This window comes from Anticarsia gemmatalis, chromosome 12, assembly GCF_050436995.1.
Source record: "Anticarsia gemmatalis isolate Benzon Research Colony breed Stoneville strain chromosome 12, ilAntGemm2 primary, whole genome shotgun sequence".
In the NCBI taxonomy this organism is placed as follows: domain Eukaryota; kingdom Metazoa; phylum Arthropoda; class Insecta; order Lepidoptera; family Erebidae; genus Anticarsia; species Anticarsia gemmatalis.
The window spans coordinates 9,323,358-9,345,137 of NC_134756.1; the positions used below are offsets into that span (position 1 = coordinate 9,323,358).

The 21,780-nt window shown below is 35.4% G+C and overlaps 1 protein-coding gene across 1 annotated transcript in view; it reads left to right on the plus strand.

Moving 5' to 3' along the window:
- Window positions 1-2,193: 2,193 nt before the first annotated feature.
- The window catches only part of LOC142976877 (uncharacterized), a 67,230-nt gene continuing 47,643 nt past the window's right edge, over window positions 2,194-21,780 (plus strand). Inside the window, exon 1 of the mRNA XM_076120447.1 lies at window positions 2,194-2,407. The gene's annotated coding sequence lies outside the window, so the exon portion shown is untranslated. The remainder of the gene's footprint in view (window positions 2,408-21,780) is intronic.

Here is a 21,780-nt window from a genome sequence, read left to right on the forward strand (position 1 = left end):
TCAAATCTGTGTGTACAATGACCTCGACGGGCGGCGAGTTCGCGCCAACCTTGCGTCGTCGTCATGGCGTGGCGGGCGCGCGGCCGGCCACCGACCAAATTTTAAATTTCGAACGACACTCGGCACGTTCGCTCGAGTGATCCCGGAAAATGAGTCCGGTCAAGTGCACATCACTAATTTACGTGTTTATGGTTTTAGTGCATAAATGATCATATGTCATTAGTTTTTAATGGCTACTAATTAATTTGTTTGCGTAGCCTATTAAAGTATTTATTCTTAAGTACGTATTGGTATAATTACGTTCCAGCTTGTTTTCAAGTATGTCCGGTTTGTAGAGTAATGTCATGCTCACTTGTTAAGACTGGTCCACATTTGTCAGAGTCCATCAAGCTTGACTGCGTAACTGCATAGGAATGATTTAGTTGGCAGTCGGGATCGATGGTTTAACGTGCACTTTGAGGCGCGGAGGAATTTCGATTTACAAACAGGGTCACCAATCTAAATACTGAGGTTACTGACAGTTTAATAGCAGGTTTAGGAGATGTAAGGATTAGGTATTGAGTGATTTTCGTCATAAAAATATGCGTATTATTATGATTGTACTTATTTTGTCTTAAGACCATGTGTGACGCATTTCTTGTACACTTTATTGCAGAAACAGTGAATATCAACATATTTTATTACCTTGAACATGCGCCAACAATTGCCTGCGTTAATTACGATAATTACTAAACCCTAAATAATTTAATATGTTTTATGACCATATTTAATGAAAGATGTAAAGATAATTTTAAGGTACCTACGAATTGAGAATTTCCCAACAGAAAAACTCAGTAATGCAAATTGACCCAGAAACCGTGTACAAACACCGAGAAAAAATTAAGAAAACCTATCATGATTCGTAATAAAAATTAATCTAATTAGGTATAAGTATTCATACCTGGTTCAGAATTAAGAATACCTACCTATTAGCATAAACTTTTAAAGAAAGTAATTAGATATGTATCTCGATAATTTCGAATCTCGAAAAACATAATCTTACACAATAAAAAAAAAGTTGTCCATTTTTATTAATAAACGGTTTATGGTAACACTATTCAAAATTAGAAACACAAAGCGGTCCCGCACCGCGCACCGCGTGCTTACGATCACGTAGGATTTAACTTCAAGTTGAGCCACTCGCTCATTTCATAATGCCATCTACCGACCGACGCAGATCAACTGGAGATAAGTGTATACTACCCAAGTTTACCGTCGTCGTGAGAAAATAATACAATTAGGACTTGCTTTATGTTAATTTCTCTTCGTTGACAACTTTCTTTACGATCTTCTTAAACTACTTTTATTTTCGTTCAGCTAAAGTCATCGCATAAAATCTAGAGCTCACCTATGACATAATAAATCACTATAAATAAAGTAAACATCTACATAATGTATTTTAATGTGTAAACAAAAAAAAAGTTTTCAAATATTTTGAATACATTACCATAATAAACAAACGGTAATAATGTATGAATTTGTTTTTCACAGCTGTCTGAGGCGAGTTAATTGTTGCCGAAATTACTCTTACTAGTTGGCCTCATGGCCTCAGTATACTGAATTACGTACTCAATGTAAGTACTTGTGCGTAAGTAGTTTAAGTTCAGATGATACGTCAGAAATTCCTCCAGGTGTTTCAAGGCAACTCATATTGCATTTCGCATCTCTATCAGTATCGCCCTAAACAAATCCTAAATCATCAGCGATGTGGGTAGATCAATATTGTCAACTAATTAACAACAGCTTGTGCTAATGTCCGTATTATGATATAATGAGATGGTAATGAGCGTGGGCATTATTTCACCGGTGGCAGATTGACATTAGGTGTGTTGACACGATCACATTGACCTAGCAACAGCGTCATCGAGTGGATGTTCGGTAGCGACTGTAGCGACTGTAGTGTAGAGTAGTGTAGATTGCAGCGAGCGACATTTGGTCGAGATAATGTGGCACATGAGTGTCGTTCACACGGGGTTGATGCCGCATGCGGCGCGCGGCGGTAAGTGGTCGGTAACGTGGAGTAACGTCACGCCGATATCAGGGCAAGACGCTGCGCCGGCGGCTAGCGTGCGGGAAAGAGAGAGTGCGGCACACAGGTGTGCGCCGAGGCAGCCGGCCCATCAGCTGTTCGACGCGCTCGCTCGTGCCCGTTCTGCCGTTGCTCGAATGAATGCCGCGTGCATTGTGCGGCCAGCCACTGAACCCAGTGTTCGTCGATAGCCGCCCGCGGACAGACGCCCGAGCCCGCCCGTTTGCCCCACGACTCTCGCTCGTTTCCCGCATCGTATCTCGATGTGTCAGTGTGTGCATGTTTGTGTATCGTGTTGTCACTGACGCGGCGATCGCGAGCTCTTTGTCTAATTAGCAGGTAGGCAAATGCTTCACTAAACTTTTTTTCTGACGGCCGGACACAATCGAGTTACTTTTATGTCGGTTTATTTTCAGTCGTAATTGAATTTTATGTAACTCATTGTTCTCACTTTTTATTGTTTATTAATGCGTATTATCGAGAGAGTCGTTCATTATCTACGAATAAGTAAGTAAGTAAATACGAGAAGTAAAGCGGACGAGTAGCTAGTTAGAAACAAAGGTTGCGCTCGAACGGGGCGATAAAAAGGGCCGAAACTGGTTTTCCGTGGAAAGGCATCTGGCACGCACTAATTGATATAGCATCAACTGACGTTTATAATTATGAGTGTCGAAGTGGAGCGGCGAACACTTACAATTTGTTAATGCGATTACAAAGAATGGCGTCATTAACAACATTATTATAATTGATGACTTCTCAAAGTTTTCAATAGCAAGTACGGAATGCGTACTTTTACCAAACATACACAAGTCATTAACGAGAGTTTTTCTATCGATGACCTTGCTGGTAGGTTGTGTACTGAGCAAGGCCGTTTGATTCAAACCTTTTTGACCTCATTCAGAGATGACACACGCAGCTGGCTTCAGTAAATCGCAATCAACGCAACATCCAAATTGCACATAAATACTTTTTCGTAATCTCGCAAGTGATTGATAAAGTACTTAGCGGCGGGAGGCGTGAGAGGGGGGAGTGGGGAATACGACAGGGGCGAGGGGAGGGGCTAGAGACGCCCATGACGTAACGAATTGGTATGCGATCGAGTTGACGAGAAATTAACATGAGCCACTGGCTGTTAAGTTTTTTAAACATGTATGCAACAAATAGATGAAAGTAAGAAGTAAGTATACACTTACCTGCGGACGGTAATGAGGCAGTCTGTATCTGAGCGGCCGCGATGTTCCTGCCACGTTGTCGCGCTGCTCATTCAAACGTAGCGACAGCAACAAAACAAAAAATAAGGAACAATATAACTTGCAGCAGCGGCTTGCTTGTACAAGTACTATGGAGTTTGTAATGTAGAGTAGTTGACTCTTGATTTAACTATAAAAAAAAGATTTACATTTCCTTCTTAACGAAAGGAACCTGCCAGGTCTTTGACTAGAACATTGATCGTTGACTTGAATCTTTGAACCTGACCTATGAACATGACAATCATCATTTCAAAGATCACTGGAGTAAATGAACATAGTGAAGTTATCTTTGCACTGCAATCAGCTGTTATAAGTTGAACAAACAATTGATAAGTTCGTACCTTTTCCGTTCATGTATCCGGTGGAACTGACCTAGAAATATATTAAACCAAAGATATTATTATATAAGATATATTAATTTAAACGAATAAGGGAAAAAAAGATCGTGCATTATTTTTGAGGGTAGTCGAAAATTTAAGAAATTCTTCGTCTTCTGTTTATTTTTATACGTATAGTATGTCTTACGTAGGTGTATGTATACGTTCGCGATCCGCTAATGCTATGCACTTGACCTCTTTATAATAAATGCTACATAGAAATAAAATAATTCTTGTTGTTTTCCTTCTACCGTTAAGACCTTCCTTCCTTGCCAAAATTTTAAATTTCTAGGTCATCGCAACGCGTGTTGATTCTTAGAATCAGCTGGTTTATTTGCATTAGTAGTTCCTTTTCAAATAATCAGTTTATTATCTACATTAATGATCTAGTTAGGTCTATGTAATGTCTAGATTTTTTTATGGGGAAAATATGACCTAAAAACAAAGACGTAGTACTACAAAAACAACTGTTCCAATCAGATAAGCATCAAAAACAAAATAAATAAACAACTTCGATATCTTTGAATGATTACAGGTCATTGAACCTGATTAAATAAAATAACTCATCGTAATATAGTATTCAAATACTTGAATTATTAAATCAACCCCTCTCGTTTCACCCCCTAAAGAGAAACAAATAATAGTAGAGCAGAAATAGTGCCACAAAAAATCAGCATTTATATCATTTAGTTCGTGTAATAAATTTTGTATAGGTAAACAAAACGTGTCATCTTTTGACCTTAAAATACATAAACATGAGACATAATACACGATTACTGTGAAGGCTTAAGATAAAAGGGAAAAATGAGTAAACAAACAGGTAGGTAGTACTCAAGTTCACAAACAATGGTAGACAACGAGACCGAATGACTGAAAGAAATGTAAGTGCAACACTTGAAAAGAAAAGGATCCTGAAACTTTGAATTCTCGTAAGAAATAACTCGTTTCAAAGTAACTTACTGTGGACCGATAACTTAGTAGAGAGTCTTGGGAAGCACAATTTATTAAAATTATAATAAATAGTTCCAAGTATATCGCAAAAAGTTGCTGTTTCAAAAAAATCATCGTCACCTGCGTAAGAAGACGGGTCAATGATGTTTTAAATCCAACATTTTGTATATCAGTCGCGAACCTTGAATACAACTCTCTACTAAATTGATGGTTTATAGTGAAATTATATTTTTTGCTAAACATTGCAGGAAAATATATCGGGTTTACATTAACCTTATCAATATTAGATAAACGAAACTTAATACAGCCATAATTTAAGATAAAGGTTTTCCTTTAATAAAAATATGGTGAACAGATCGATAAATAATAACTTCTTCAACAAGAAATATATTAATGTCATTCGATTTAATAGTTTTCATGACCTTAAACTTGCATTGTTTGAAGATTATGACTAGTATATAACAAACAGGTACCTAATATGTGCAGTTTATTTGTAATACTATTTATTATAATAAACGTTTAGCGAGAATAAAAAGTCACTGACTATGCCAAAATATTTAGACATATAATTTACTGAAACGACTTTTAACATTAAATAAATAAATATAATTGGACAATTTACATTCGGTCATCTGATTCCAAACTAGCAGAGCTTGTACTATGGTAACCAGATAACTGATAAACATACTTATATATCTACTTCTAAATACACACTTATATAGATCAATTTACAACCAGGCTCAGAAAACAGATCAGAAATAAAAATAATTTAAAATAGTTTTTGTTTTTTATCTATTTGTATAACGTAGTTTCATCATAATGTTAGCGTTTAAATAACATTGTCAGCTATATATATTACAAATAATAAAACCAAATATAATATTCGTAGAAAAAGATAGTTTAAAGGTACACAACAGAACAAGTTGCAAAATAATTTCTTAGGAGAATCGCACCAAGTTGACTGCTGCATAAAAAGCCGGCGCGGTCTCTCACTGACGGATTTATAGTGTACCTGCATTTCTGTTCAGGGTTGTAAAACTGTAGTGTCTTATGATTACCAGCTGACCAGTGCCGAGTGTGCATAGATACAGGTTCTTGAGACAATAGCCTAATAAATACTGAGGGAAAAGTGTTCAGAGACTTTTTAGTGCCGTTTTTTGAGGATTAACATTTCCTATAAAGATTGAACGTTGTGCTAGTTTTGCTTCTATACTGTTAATTATTATTTAGATATAGTACTTATTTATTAGAACTGCATAGACATACTTCTTTATGAAGTACTAGGTTTTATTCGCGACAGCGACCGTGTGGAAAGATATCTTAGTGAAAAATGTATCGCATGTTTTAAAATACCTTTGCGCTAAATTCCATCAAAATCTGTTCAGTAGTTTTTGAGCAATGTAGTAACAAACATACACTCATCCTTACAAACTTCCTCATTCATAATATTATTAGGATTTAAAACCTTTCTAATATTTCATTTCTAAAAGAAATGCACATAAGTAACTGCCTAGTGAATAACTTGCCACGAAAATGTATTATGTTCCGTATTTCCCCTCCGCATGATACATCTTTCCTTTCAAGCCCCTCTGAACTGTCGAACGCTTGTTTTAGTGTGCGTGAACATTGTACAAACACATACAAAAGAGAACACGAATATGGTTAGACTGACGCGTTACAAACTCAAATTTATCAATGAAAAACAAAAACAGATAACTTTAGATGAATTATATAATTAAAGTGCAATAATAAACAAATAAAATCAACACTTATTTGGTGTTTTCTTCAATAAATAACAACACAAAAATGTGCTAGTTTGTCGATTTTTGTTTAAGACTGTACAATATACAACTATGTGAAATGTAGGTCTGTTTTTGATTTGATCAAGTAGTATTTGAAATTAAATAAGATATATGTATATTCTGCTAGTATCATAGTAACTATCTAAATCTTAACTACGTATTAAACTTGAAAGCCTAAACGGGTAACCATTCAGCAGTTTTAGTACATCATTACACACTAGATACTTAAGTCATGGTTGCAACTTTGTACATTTTTAATGTACGATGTTTTACTCGGATTTAGCGCTAGGCAGGCTATAAAGCTAGGTATACAAGAGTAGTAAACACTGAATGTGTAATAGTACAAACCTGCATCCGTGTGCTCTGTACTTAAAAATTGATGGCTGCCTTTAGCTTACTTGCGTGAAAATGTTTCTTGAAATACTATCGGTTGGATTAAAAACTATTGGAACAGTAAAGTTTAAAGTAGTTTTTAGCTTAATTACAACAGAATCTCCTCCTTTTTGGAAGTCGGTTAAAAAACTTAACTGTGATAAAGGAATTAAAGTTCTATGCAATAAATATTAGAAGACTAACTCTAGGCCTGACCTCTCCCTAGGACACCCCTTCTTTGCAGTGGGATATTAATGAGTTAAGTAATTTATTTATGTATTATTACAAGTTATGATTTTTCTACAAATTCACGACAAAACATAAAATCAACCTTCAATGCATCATGCAATCTTGCATACATTTAGTACCTATAAAACAAACAAGATTATAATAGCAATAAAAGTTCACGCCTATTACATTGCCTAGAAACTTAGAAGCCATCCAGTAATCACGTGAAGTATTCTACACCTTCTTTCGTAATTAGATCTTTATTCTTACTTCTTTTAAAATCACGAGGATACAAATGTAACGTGATTACTGGATGATGCTTTATATATTAGGTTAGCCTTTCTTCCAACCACTACTGTCAAAGATCCTTAAGAATGACAGCCAGGATCCCCACACACAGACACTTTCGATATGTATATTATGGTCACCCATCCACAGAACAAACTCGGCAAGCGTAGCTTAACCTATAGTAATCGATCCGAGCTCCTCTACAGGATGATGGTTTACTAGGAAACAAAATACACATTGCATCGAAGCAATTATTCCTTATCTAGCTTATATTTCTTAACATTTGTCTGTAACATGTGTGTGTAAAGACACGTGTTCGGTTTTTATGTCGCTGTGTTCGCATCGGAGCTCATATTTTATGACTATGCTGTTAACGATAGACTCAACTTAAAGATTTTGGGATTTAAAAGTTTTGACTTTTTTAACTGATGAAAAAATATTTATGTGCCGCAGATAATAATATATTAAGGTTCTCCTTTTGTTATGTTAGAACATAACATTATTGGAAGTATATGTATAGTCTCTTCGTCTCATGGCTAGCATGGTAGACTCAAGGCCTATCCCTCTCTCGTTCGGGAGGAGACCCTTGCCCAGAATTGGGATAGTCGGGTTAAAAAAAGTAATTTGTACATGTTGTTAGAAGGTGTCGTATTAGTTGCAAAACACGTCAGTTTTCATAATTAACAATAGCGTTTTTCACACTTAAACTGAAATATTAAGTTAAAACTTTTAATTAAAACGCTTACTTAGCGCTAAGTACCTACCTATCGCAATATTTTACTCTTTTTCAAAACTCAAAGGTTCTGTTAAATATAGGTAGTTTAAATTATCAATTTAGAATGTGAAAGTAGTCGGTGTTACTCAATCGCTTTGTAAAAGTAGAACGGATCTAGATTGAAAAGCAGACAGACTTTTTCCCGACGAACAGATTTTGACTACAACGTCAATAAGTGAAGTAGATTTTTAACTGGTACAAGCTAGTTTTTAAAAACTGTATCAGGTGAAAACAGAAGTCTTTTTACTCTTTACTAGTTATAGGAAACAAACCCTTTGAACATTCATTAAAAACGCAAAATTGATACTCCTTGTGCTTTAAAGTATAGCTCATAAAGCATTCTAGAGAAATAGGAATAAAGTCATGAACTTATACTTGTGTTCGATAATTAATTGTGTAGGTAAGTATTTGGGTCTTTAGGCGTTTCGCACCGCAAGTGATTCGCCCCGCGGTGCGAATCGCCTAAGTCTCATTTCTGAATGGGTCGTTTCATACCGCGGTGCGAATCGCCCAATAACTTCTTACAATGGGTCGATTCGGACCACAAGTTTTTTACTGAGTTGGTGAATGCATGTATTATGGTACAACCGAACACAAAATATTACTCAACGTAACAACATAAAATGTTAGAGTTAGTTCCTGTGATTTTGAAAATTAAACTAGTTATAAGAAAATTGTAATGTACATCATAATCTGTGATTATCAAAAGTTAGTTTAAAGTAGCCATATTACAAAAACTTGTGTTTTTTTTGTGTTGATTTCCCTTTTTGTAGTATTTAAAATCATCATTATCTAATAAAATTAAAATGACTATGCCACGTTTAAATTGTGTTTAAACATGGCATAGTCATTATACTGGATTTTTTCTCAACAACCACTTTTCTTCTCACCTGTATGAATTGTCGATTGGAATTTTATGAGTCCAAATCAGAGCTACTTAAGGGATATTGATTCATTTTGTCATCGGTCCGAATCGACCTATTCAAAAATAGACCTTAGGCCATTCGCCCCAGTCCAACCACTTCGGTGCGAAAGGACCCATTCAGAAACAGTACTTGGGCGATTCGCACCGCGGGGCGAATAGCTTGTGGTGCGAAATGACTAAAGACCCAGTATTTTATAAAGTAAATCGTCATTAATTGATATTATTTGCCCCTAAAGTGGTTGAAAGAATTGTGTGGAGGAAACTTAACGTGATAATGTTGCAGTTTTCATTGATTTTAGGGTTATGGTCCGTACGTCACCTTTTCTTTCTACAATATCGAGATTCAAAAGTACTTTTTCGTTACACTACAAATAATTAAACAAAGTCCCCTTGCTGCGTCTCTCTGTTTCCGATGAACTCAGAATCTATTGAACCGATTTTCATACGGTTTTCACAAAAAAATAGATAGGTTAACACAATATAACCGAGGTGAAACTGGGGAGAGGCGCTAGTTTAATTGATAAAGTCACACGTTACTTACCGTTGATGTCCTTTTAATTGTACAAAAAACACGGAAGGCGTTGCGTACATCGCTTAAAGTTCCATATCCTCTACAATAAAGCTTGATACACTTAAAAGAATACAAAGGATGATTAATATTTGTTTTGACTTTGATTTTAAATTGTTTTGAAACGTGAAGAGAACGAGGTTAACCGCGGTTTGACTGTTCGTCGTTACGTCTTGGGGTGGCCGTGACTTACATAAAATTACCAATTAGGAGTATTGAGCGTAATGACGTTGGCTACGTCATATTTTATTGTCTGACAACTTAATAGAGAACTTCATCATGGAAAATTTATACGTATATATAATCGCGCCTTGTTTCCATAGGGGTAGGCAGAGACCGGAGAAAACAATTTATATTATAATTCGAATGATGTGTATTTCTAAATTTAAGAAACTGTATAGGGTAGGCCACCGTCAGATGCATGATTTTACGGGTAACTACTGTTCTAAATTCTATATTTGTTTTTACTTCTGTCACCCCCGGTTTCTGAGGTACAGTTAGAGGTAGTTTATTTATTCAATAGCGTTAAAACTCATATAAAAAAACGCTATTGAATAGATAAACTACCGCTATATGTACTGAGAAACCGGGGCCAGCCTCGCACTCATACAAGAATCTCTACTAAGTTGCCTTACTAAAGTGTATCCTAGTGATTTAATGTTATTACCCGCTGTTTAATAAATGTCTTGTTAGTTTATGTAGTGGGATATTGATTGGTTATTGAAATGGTGTAATTATGTTGACAACTTTATAGATTGGGTGATTTACTCGAATCAAGAAAATTACTTATTTCAATTTCCACACAGGTATAACCGACTATCAATTTTCATATACGATAATACTATTTCTTTCAATAGGTTTTTAAAGATTCTTGTTGTTTTACATCAACATCATCGTGCAGTATAATTACACCCTCCATTTAAAAGAAAAACTTACATGAAATCGTTCACATAATCGCTCTGTCTATTGGTAAAAACCTCATGAAAATCCGTTCAGCAATTTTTGAGCTTATCGCAACCAGACAGACGCGGCGGGGGACTTTGTTTTATTCCGCTAATGACCAGATACGACTCTTTCCAAACTTCGCAATTGCAATGTTTGTTACAAAACGGGGCCATTTATTTCTGATATAAATCTTTGTTGACCTTCGAACACGAGGAAGATGATATTGTTTTTTTCGTAACAACGTCATCATGAGATCAATGTCAGAGCCACTACGACCTTCGCAATATGTTTGTATGACCTGTAATAAAACAAAATCGAGAGCGAATATTGCGTTCTTTTCAACCGGATGAGTAACATTCCAAAGGTAATGGAATTAAAACAAAAAATATATTTTTATGATTTAATAAGTTACTTTGGTTAACTTACCAAAACTTGAGGAAAAACTGACGAAATATACTTTTAAAAGTAACTAAAACATTCATTTTATCAATAGGCTCGCCAATGAGACACATATTTTTAATAGCGAAACTTCGGTGTACATATAATATACCCTGTTATACCTCTGCCTACACCTTCGTGTATAACAGCCATGATTTTTTTTATTAAGTTTAACTAGAACTCACGTATGTGACTAATCTCAACTGAAATATCATTGTTTATAAAATGGTTTTAGTTTCTATCAGCCTATTATTCTATATAGACTATTGCAGTCATAGACTTGTTTACAAACAGACATATAACAATTCAAACACCGTAAATGTAAAATCCGTGCATATCGTTTAAGTATGATAGAGCCGCGCTTAATATAAAAACTTCGTACAAGCAAGTTCGTAGCGTGACGCGGAGAATCCATATTCCTTAGTAGGGCTACCAACGTTTTTTTACAAGAAATAATGTTTATTTAGGTCTGAGAAGGAAAATAAACAGTGTTTTACGAAAATGAACAGTATTTTATTTTATAATTATTTAAAGATATAAATTTTTTAGTGCTTCTCGCGCAACTTGCCAATTTACAGTCATTCGACATGTTGATGCTGAAAACAGTATTCCGTATACTTTATTTTTGTTCAACAGTAAAAAGTATAATATAGTGAAAAACAGTAAAATACTATATGGTTGGGAACCCTATTCCCTAGTCTAGACGCAGTACCAAGCATGTTATCTGTATTCCGACCGGCCCCGACAAGACGTGTTAATCGTGACAATAGCACCAACGCTTTTTTATTAAAAAACTCAAGTAGGCATTGAACCTTCAACCTTAGGGACAAATAGATGTCCAAAGAATAGATTTTCTGCTTTTCAATAATGCTGAGTATTAGTGTTGCTTTTTACGTAACGTTGAATCGAAGTGAGAAATTTTAATTTGTGAAATACTAAAAGCTACCTTTTCAATATTTGAAATCCAAGTTTGACGCTTTACTTTAATTAAACTAAAACCTTTTCGCTTATTGTTATTGATTTTCTAAATATACTATCTACTTATTATCATTTCTTGTTAATAAATAATACAGTAACATTTATCGATGAAGGGTTATGAACGTGCAATTCAAGCGTTAATGCTCGTGTGATACTAAAAACATTGGAACAAATGTTTGTGCAAAACAGCGATAACCAACGTCCAACTTCCGCCACCGTACAATAGATTGGCTGTAATCTTTGAACTAAATAAGCCTCTAACTTGATATAGATCGGTAGTTTTAGTACATAATTTGATCGGTGGCTAAAAAGCGGTAATCCGGGCCATTATCGACTGACAGTAGCCGTCACGGTTGACTTGTAAGCGATTACATAAAGTTCCCTGTAATGATACAAAAAAGACGAACAGACATCCACCAACAAACATTATCACAACGATTAAATCAAGTTTTCATCAGTTGTCTTTCTCGTAATGTAAGCGGAAAAGTTAATTTGCTTAAACGCGGTAATCGCTGAAACTAAAAGCCAGACTTTTAATTCTATTCAAAAATGTTTTTGGAGGACAGCTATAGGCTATGTGAATATTTTTCGAATTACGAATCAATTGAGTCGTAATCTTAAAAAAAATCTTGAGCGAAGTTGCGCTGTCGGGGTAGTGTCAAGATAAAAGATATGTTGACACCTTAAATCAAAAGTTGTTAAATAATTAGCAAATTCGCATTTAAAGTTCTCGGTTCTTTCACTGGTGTGACTCTTCCAGTCAGAATCCGCGGGAACAATGGGCCAGCTAAACAATAACGCTCGGAATATTCCACACAAAGTTACGTTGAGAGCTCGCAAAGAACTTAATAAAAAGAGTAGGGGGAAACACAAAAAAAATATCCACTCTCCCCCCTTTTAAGGGTTCCTATTTATCTTTAGGTCTGAAGTCCGTATGTTTACTTACGACGCTAATTCACAAGGCTAAAGCCTACTCCTATTACCCCTGGTTTCTAAGGTACATTTAGCGGTAGTTTATCTATTCAATAGCGTTTAAACTCCGGGGGTTAGAGGTACATTGAAACCACTCTGTTACAGAAATAAAATAATAGTTTCTGTTACAATCCATTGCGCTTCATCGACGTAACTGGTAAATAATTAATCGAAATCACCTTAGAAACGAAGCGATGCAATGAAAAATGAAACCGTAGTCATGTTTCAGTCTTGGAAAGAGCTAGATAAGTAATTAACTTTGATATACAAGTTGAAACTGTTCTATTTACGTATACTTTTCTAGATAGTTCTGCGAACTTGTTTGTAATTAGAATGTTATAATGGCTTAGAAAACCTATAACACTTTAAATAGGCATCATAGAAATACATAGCGCCTATACCTAGCTTACTTTAGTGCAAAAAATATCACTCTTTTTAAAAACTACTACAAATATACACACATACATAATATCACGCCTTTTTCCCATAGAGGTAAGCCAAATAACGCCACTTGGGACGATCCTTAAAAACTTCCCTTGACTCATTCACATCCATACATCTTGTCATACAGGATCGCCGGTTACGAGTACTACGATCTACTTATGTCTTTCTAGGACGTCTATGAACAACATAATTTCAATAATAATTCAAAACTGTTACTAGTCTAATTTCAAGGCCCTACGTAAAAAGACTACAAAATCTTAAAAAGAGACAAGTTACATTAAACGTTTCATATTAAAATTAATGTTTGATATTTAAAAGTATTTCAAATAACATCGTGTAAAGGATGTCAGTGACTTTTGGCGGGGGCGTAGCCGAGCTTCGAGATCTTTTGATGAAAGTTCCGCTCTTTTACGTTCGAGTAACTACTAGTCCGATATTTACATAAAACTCTAGTGGATTAAGGGTATGCCGCTATGTTTTATTGATTGTTACGTAATACAGTTTATAGTGGAGTTATGTAGAGTCATTGATGATTATCTAATCGTAGTAACGTATTAACTGAATATGTAATCCGACTGATGATCAGGAGGTCTTGACTTCAATTCTCGGGTAGGACAAACCTATGGCTCTTTTAATTTATGCCCGGTGCTCGGTAAATGGCTATAGGCTCAGTCGTTATTACATGGGGCTACGATTGTTAATGGTGAAACGTGGCTGTATTTCATACATCGTGCCCTCTTCGGGTACAAAATGCGTGATATTATGTATCTAATGAATGTAGATATTGGAACATACATAATATACGCTACTGCGTTACATTGTCCGTTTCAAGACTTCATATATTAAGTATGTATAATACTCATTTCACTTTATCAAATATTTCTCTCAAATTGCACAACCGTCTATTCAGCAGTCAGTAATTATAGTGGGCCGTGCTTGTATAGAACACCGAAGATGTTGCAAAGCAGATGACGTCACAGATCCGTACCACGATTCACCATTACAAAATGAGTCTCTCGTGATTATATTTTAATGTTTCGGGGCCATACAGATACATCTACCGCCGCTGTCAAGGTGAAATCATTAGCTGTTATCAAACCTGCTCTAAACCTCTTTTGAATGTAACTAGGTTAGAGTGAAGCCTACGTAATGTTGGGATAGGCTATTTACGGCCTTGAAACGTTTCCCGGAAGTAAATCTTAATTTAGATAATTTATTTGCAATTATGAAGATAATAACATATTAAGAAATGTTTATATTATTAGATAACTCACACACGGTACTTTGATTCCTAACTAAACAGAGTGTGTCCTACGGTAACAAAATAACTGATAAACATACTTTTATAGTTCTAAATACATACTTATATAGATAAATTTACAACCTAACTCAGAAGAGGTACTCGCGCTCATCAGACAAATATTTGTCCCTGGTGGGATTAAAGCCCACCACACTCAGCTCTATGGTTATTGCGGCGAGGTGACTATGTTAACCACTGCGCCAAATCTAAAGTTAAGTTTGAAAATCATAAATACTAATAATTTATTTTATAACATTTGCTAAACCCACTTTGTAGTTAGTAGTAGACTATATTTTTTCTTTTCTATTTCCCAACAATGATACTGTCCACCGTGAGAAAATAAATTCAGTCTTAAATGAGTTGTTGTCAGGCGTGATAAACCGGTTCATACGACAGGAAGATAATTTACTTATCATTAGATCAATGTCACACTGAACAACAAAATATCCTCAACGTGGTATAGAGGAAATTGTACGATAAACTGACGAAGCCTTGATAGAAAATATTATCTGTTGTTATAAAGGGCATATGTATAAATATTACATACTACGCAGTAGATACTGCATACTTAGTAAAATGTTTATTAATAGCATGGAAACGTAATGAATGACGGCGGATAGAAGCATTTTTCTCTACTAGCTTTATTTATGCAATCTGAATAAAGTTTTTATTCGACTCTGTAATATAACCGCAAGGGCTAAAGATTGATTTTCTATTTATGTAGGCAACTTGCTACGAAGTGCGGAAAAGTTATATTTGTCGCAAATAAATATAAAAGATAAAATCGTACATTAATGAATACAAACGACTCGGAAGTAATATAATTTCTTTAATTTACTTAAAAGAAACCACATAATGTAGCCTTTATTCAAGTAGCAAAGCGAAAAAGTTGAAAAAAGATTGTTAGGAAGCTTTGTCTTATTTTCAATTACGGACAGATTTCAGGGCTCAGTCGGATCCAATTGAATCCACCACAACGTTTCTTTTACAATGCCGTGTGTAATATTATAAAACCGCACCAATTATAATACAACTCATCGACATGTAGAATGTACATTATCAAAGAGTGCGAGCGGCCGATCTCGTAATTCTCGCAACCTCTCGTTAATGTATCACTTCTCGCGATTTCTCGCAGTTCTCGATTCCCGCCTGCTCGTCGGCCGTCGCACATCGAGCGCGCGTATTATTTTAGTGATTTCAGAGCGAGTTGGACCAATGAGCCACAAATGAGATTAGGTTGGCGTGTGTGTGTAACGTATACGAGGGTATATGTGTCTTTATTATACGGTATGTTGCATTCTGCATACCGTAGCAACTCGCATTCGTTCCACATTTAACGCCGTTCACCAACTTAAAACTTTAAAGTAGTTTTGATACATTATTTGAATTTCACGTCGGCAATCTGTTTAGACATGATTTTTGTTATCACAGAAGATTTGATGACGACGTCAATAGATCGTAAATAAGTAAATATTATGATAGTGTCATATTACATACGTTGATATTATACACTATTTTTGTTATAGCAATTTTCCGCAAAAACATATTCCGTTTCAAATAAATAATTGGGAGATTCATAATTGGTTAATAAGTAGACGAATCACGTTTCATTGAGTCGTGTCGTTTGTTGTCAATCAGGGCGTGTGACGTCACTAGCGTGCAATGAAATAGTCAGTGTGTCAACTATCACAGATATATGAATTAACATGGAGAGAGGATGCGGCTCAATTATTTCTAGTCGGTTTCAGAACGTGTTGTTTCAAAGCAAAACAGACTCGTGTCTGTACAAGTGTATAGCTAGGTACAGCTCTAGTGAGTGCTTGCGTTAGGGCTGGCATACCTACCAAGACTTTTACTGAACAAAAAATATTGACTTTACGACACTTCAAGAGATATCTCTACCTAATGCTTTTGCATTAAAGCAAATCGTTTTAGGTAGAGTCAATCTTGATTAAATTGTATTTATAATTAGTGCCTAGTTCATTAATTAACACTGAATACAATAGTATACTTAATATTAATTTATTATTTCATTTTATTTATAGTACCTATTCAACTAACATGAGATGTGTAGTTGCAAACCCTAGTCCACAATTAAACGTGGCATTGGCGAATACATTAATGCGTTTCTTACAAACAGATTACATTGCTGTCTCAGTAGATCAACAAAGTGGCATTAAGTTATGAGTTTGCGATGGACAGTGAACAACTTTTTACACTCGTAACTCGACCTTGTGTCTGAAGTTAAACTTTTGTGTCTTTATAATAACGTTATTTGATGTTTAATATGTTTTGTTACGAACTTTTTAAGATATTTTCTCAGTAAATAATACCTTTTTAAATAATTTCTTCCTGTTGGGCGATTGGGTATAATGTTGGACAAGCCTTTTTTGTCCCACTGCTGGGCAAAGACGTTCCCCATTTTTTTTCAAACATGCCTCTTGCCTGATATGCGTGTCTAATGGCTATCAAAGCCATTTAGCACATCTAGGGTCTGTCGCGATAGCGACGACCCTCTGTGAACAAGTCTTAATAAAAAAAACATTACTCTTCTTCCTGTGGCGCAGTCGGGTAAAAAGTTCAATGCGTGTCTTTAGCAGAGTTTATATTTACCTTTTTTCGTAGTAAGGCCATATATTTCTCTTAGCATTCACAGGCAATAGAATTAATTAATTAATGTGATTATGATGATATAAAAGATGTTAACTATCAAGTTGTTAAAATTATTTGTATCTTGATTGAAAGAACAGCCATAGATATGTTCTGTCCTTGTCATCATACGTTTATTAGAAAGAGATGGATGCATCAAGGTATCTCTAAGCGTATCGAGTGAGGATTCGCGGAACACTCGCTTATCATGGGAAATATTTACTTAATGAGAATTCTATAATATGTATTTATCTTTCTTTTTAGATCATATCAGCCATCCATCCAATGACTGACCTTGCCAAGATTCCTTGACTTTTAAGGGAGTTTATGAAGCGGTTGTATCTGTCTATCAAATTGTTATACATAATATTGTAATCTAGTGATTGTGATTAAAAATTCCGGTAGCGTACAGAAAACGAATCGTCTCCGCTAAACGAACCGAATTCTCATCAATATTCATACGTGCCGTATCAATTAATGGATCGAGAATGCATTGCGGCTCTTTATTGCAATCGATGTGATTGAGCTGCTTCAAAAACATCCTGTTATTTCAATATATTAACTTCACTCGAGTACTCGTGAAAAATCGTCGTAATTTAGTCATTTGTATTATGTTTTGCTCATTACCTAATTGTCCATTTATGTAGTGTGAAAATGTGCTGCTTATCATTAAAGCGTGTCAATAATTCCCATGTTGTAGCTAATTAAGTAAGATAAAGAATTTTTGTTTATGTGGTACTGTTTGTATAAAATGTTGTGTATGTTAAAATTAACTGCATTTACAAAACGTTATCGAAGGTTAAAAGCCAGGTGTTTAAGTAATATTACAGTAAACTGATAATGTGCTAGTCCTCACACACATACATAAATACATAAACATCACTTGCCCATTAACTTTAGGCGCCAACTAACTTATTTGGGTAAGAAGTACGTTATTCTCATAATCGAATTCGAAATTCGATCGTTCGATAGCGAGTAGCGAGCGATTTTGACATGTAGGAAGCGCGCTCGCGACCTCTGTGACGTCACACCACGACGGAGGCCGCGCCGCTCTCTCTGCGCCTCAGTCGGCCCTACCGCGTGTTGCCGACCGAACTATATTGCTCATTATTTATTTATTGAATTTGCCTCGACGACGCTCCACTTTTTGCTTATTGTTGTTTTGAATGATGATCGCGTTAGGTGTTTAATTCATTTGACTCATTATACGTATTGTACGGGGAAAACATGAATGTATTACAAATGTGTAATTTATGTAACTGAAAGTATTTAGAGCAACATAAGGTGGTGGCTGCGCAATCTAGGCCACTGATATAATAACCAGCCATTTTTTAATGTAGAAACTACACACGATTTTTTCGAAGGTTACGGTACGACCTTTAAAAAGTCCTTGAATATTAAAAACTTATCTGTCGCGGAGCATGCAAGATCTAGGTCATAAGCACAACACAGGTGCGGGCTTGCGATCGAATAATTTAGTACACATCACCCGAAATGGCCACTCTCGTAATGTTTATTTGATATTAATCACTTCATCGCTGTAATCTATCCGCTTATTGCGGAGACGTTCTCGAGTAACGTTATTTATTCATTACGAGAACTCGATACATAGGCAAGTAACACATTATACAAACTTGCGATTAAATATATTACAGACATAAAGGTTTTTCTCTGGCCTTCATTGTTCAACAAGCATTAACCGTATGAGAGGTTACGTTTATGTTTAATGATTACACTCCGCTTTGAGCAAGTGTAGGTAATTTTATGGCGCATGTCAACTCTTGTTTGTTTTGTCTGATGACTCGGCTGGTCAATGAAATAAAGTTTATTGACATTTAAACTATACATAAATGGACAAGCACAACAATTTGCGAGAGAAATGAAACTTATTCGCAGAACGAGTTTCATGTAAAGGATCTCATAGAGAGAAAATAAAATCGTTTTCTTAAGGTTTATGGTGGTTTTATGGTATGTCATAGGTATAAGCAGTCAATTATCAAATTCATTCGTGTTGAAATAAACGTATTGAAAAGACAGTCAACGACAAAAACGTGAACGGATTTGATATGGACTGAAAGCGTTGACCAATTCAGTTACCAAATACGCAATTGACTTTTTGTATAGAACGGTTACGGTCCTCTTCTGTGTGAAAACTGTATAGAATAAACGGTTTGGAAAATTTATAAACACGTTTAAATATAGCCCTTGTTACATTTTAGCAGTGGGAATTATTGCAACGTGGTTTAAAATATTAGGGGAAAAAATAAAATACATTTTTGCGGGGTAAAAAGGGAAAATACCAAAATCTTCCGTCATTGACACCTACTTACCAATCTTATCTCTGACGTAGACACGAAGCAATTTGTATATTAAAGTTGGGCGTCACAGTCTATTAGCGTAAAGATGTTAAAAATACAAAGAAAAATATTCATAATATTGACATTATTTACTGTATATGCAACAAAAGAAACAAAAATTCCATTAGCTGCAAGTCATATGGTAGACAGTACGTATGTGTTATCGCCCACAATACACAGGACGGCCTTGCCTGCGTTTATCAGTAAAGTCAATTACAGAATGCAACTGTTCTATACAAATGGAACACAACATCGCTCGACATTCGAATTACGAATATTACGATCGTACGAAAATGAAAATTTTGAGAATAGGACCTGTACACTTTGAATACATTTTTTAATTCTTTCTTACAATTGTTACTTAATTTTACAGAATCTTATTTTTTGTTATTTTTTTACTTGTTCTTGTCCCACTGCAGGGAAAGGGTCTCCTCCCAAACGAGTGGGAGGGGTTAGGCCTTGAGTCCACCACGCTGACCAAGTGCGGGTTGGGGACTTTATATGCCCTCAATAAATGTATTAAACAAATTTATAGGCATGCAAAGCTTCATATTTTTTTATTAAGTTGATTAATTCCTTCCTAATTCTGATAAAAACGGGCGTGTCTTTTATATTATCCTTTATAGTATTGTGCATCGCAGGGGTGGCGGACATCGTAATGTTTACGCCAATAATCATCCGTGCTCGTTTATTGGAGCGGTGTACGGGGAGCCTAAAGCCATATTTTCAGGACCCTCCGAAACCTCTTTCAGGAAAACCTCTTACTGAAAATGTAAAGGGCAAATCACCGCCAAAATTGTGTCTTTACGATGTTGGCGAAAGTTTATATGAAACATGAAATAAAGCAAGAAAATCTTGAATATAAATACATTGTTAAGTGTTATTTTTATTTATGTATTATGACTATCTATCTCTATGTTACGACTGCTGGCCAATTGCTATTAGTCTATTCAAATTTAGGAGTATTTTTAGGAGTTACCCGGAATTTGTATTTACCCCGTATAAAAGTATAGATTGAAGGCTTCCATTATTTAAATCTCATTTTTCCCACAAAACGATTTTGGATTTAGTTTAATTATTTAGCTTCGTTAAACATAAGCCCATGAGACTAGCTGTCAATTCATATCTCAGTCACTTGACAGCGGTGTGTGAATTTCACTTGTTGAAATACGCTAGCTAGGTATTTGTACCCATGTAGGTGTACTATGACATTTATTTGATTAGCCAAGTTAGTCTAGGGATAGAGCCGACAGTGTAACTGTCACATTTTGACTATTTTTTATAGTAATTGTTGACTTTATAACTTTAAAAGTTGCATGTCTATTATATAATAGGATACGGGAATTAACGCGAACACGAATTTTACCATGGAATGCTTGACATTTCGGCACAGGTAAGGCTGGCCGTGTAACCAGCCGCGACCAGAAGAGGGAGTTTTTATAGATTTTCAGAGCTTATTTACCTATTACAAGTAGAATTGATCAAAGTGTGTTGTTAATATTGCTTGTAGTTGTTTAATTTATTACAAATGAATCAGTTCTAACTTTAGAAATGAGTTGATGACGCACGATTCGGGAATTTTGTTTTTATCTGTCAAAATGCTACAAAACAATTGAACGCGGTAAGTAGGCTGTCTACCTAATGTTTACAACTGTTTCGATCTAAAAAATACAGTAGTTATTTCTCTTGTTTTTTTACATAAGCAGCCAGCATCAATCTTCATTTTGTTTTTTTATTCATGACTTTATAATTTGAATTTAAAATGTAGAAAAAAGCAGACTCAGTCTGAACTCTTATGATTTCATCGAGATATTTTTTCTAAATTATCATTTTGCATATTTTGTTACTGTACCACGATCCTACATCGGTAGAGAATTGATACTGTCGAGTATCAAAAGTTTGACATTTAAAATGCACTGCCAATATAGTTCCTACAACGCCCGTTAGAGGCGCTAATCCAATTTTCATACAAAATTTCTCGATGATTAGCCGGTTGTCGGTAGTCGATAGTGGTAGAGAATCGAGCTACTGAAGTCAAGTATTACATATACATTCAGGGAAAACGTCGGTCTCGTGTCATGAGATCCCTCACG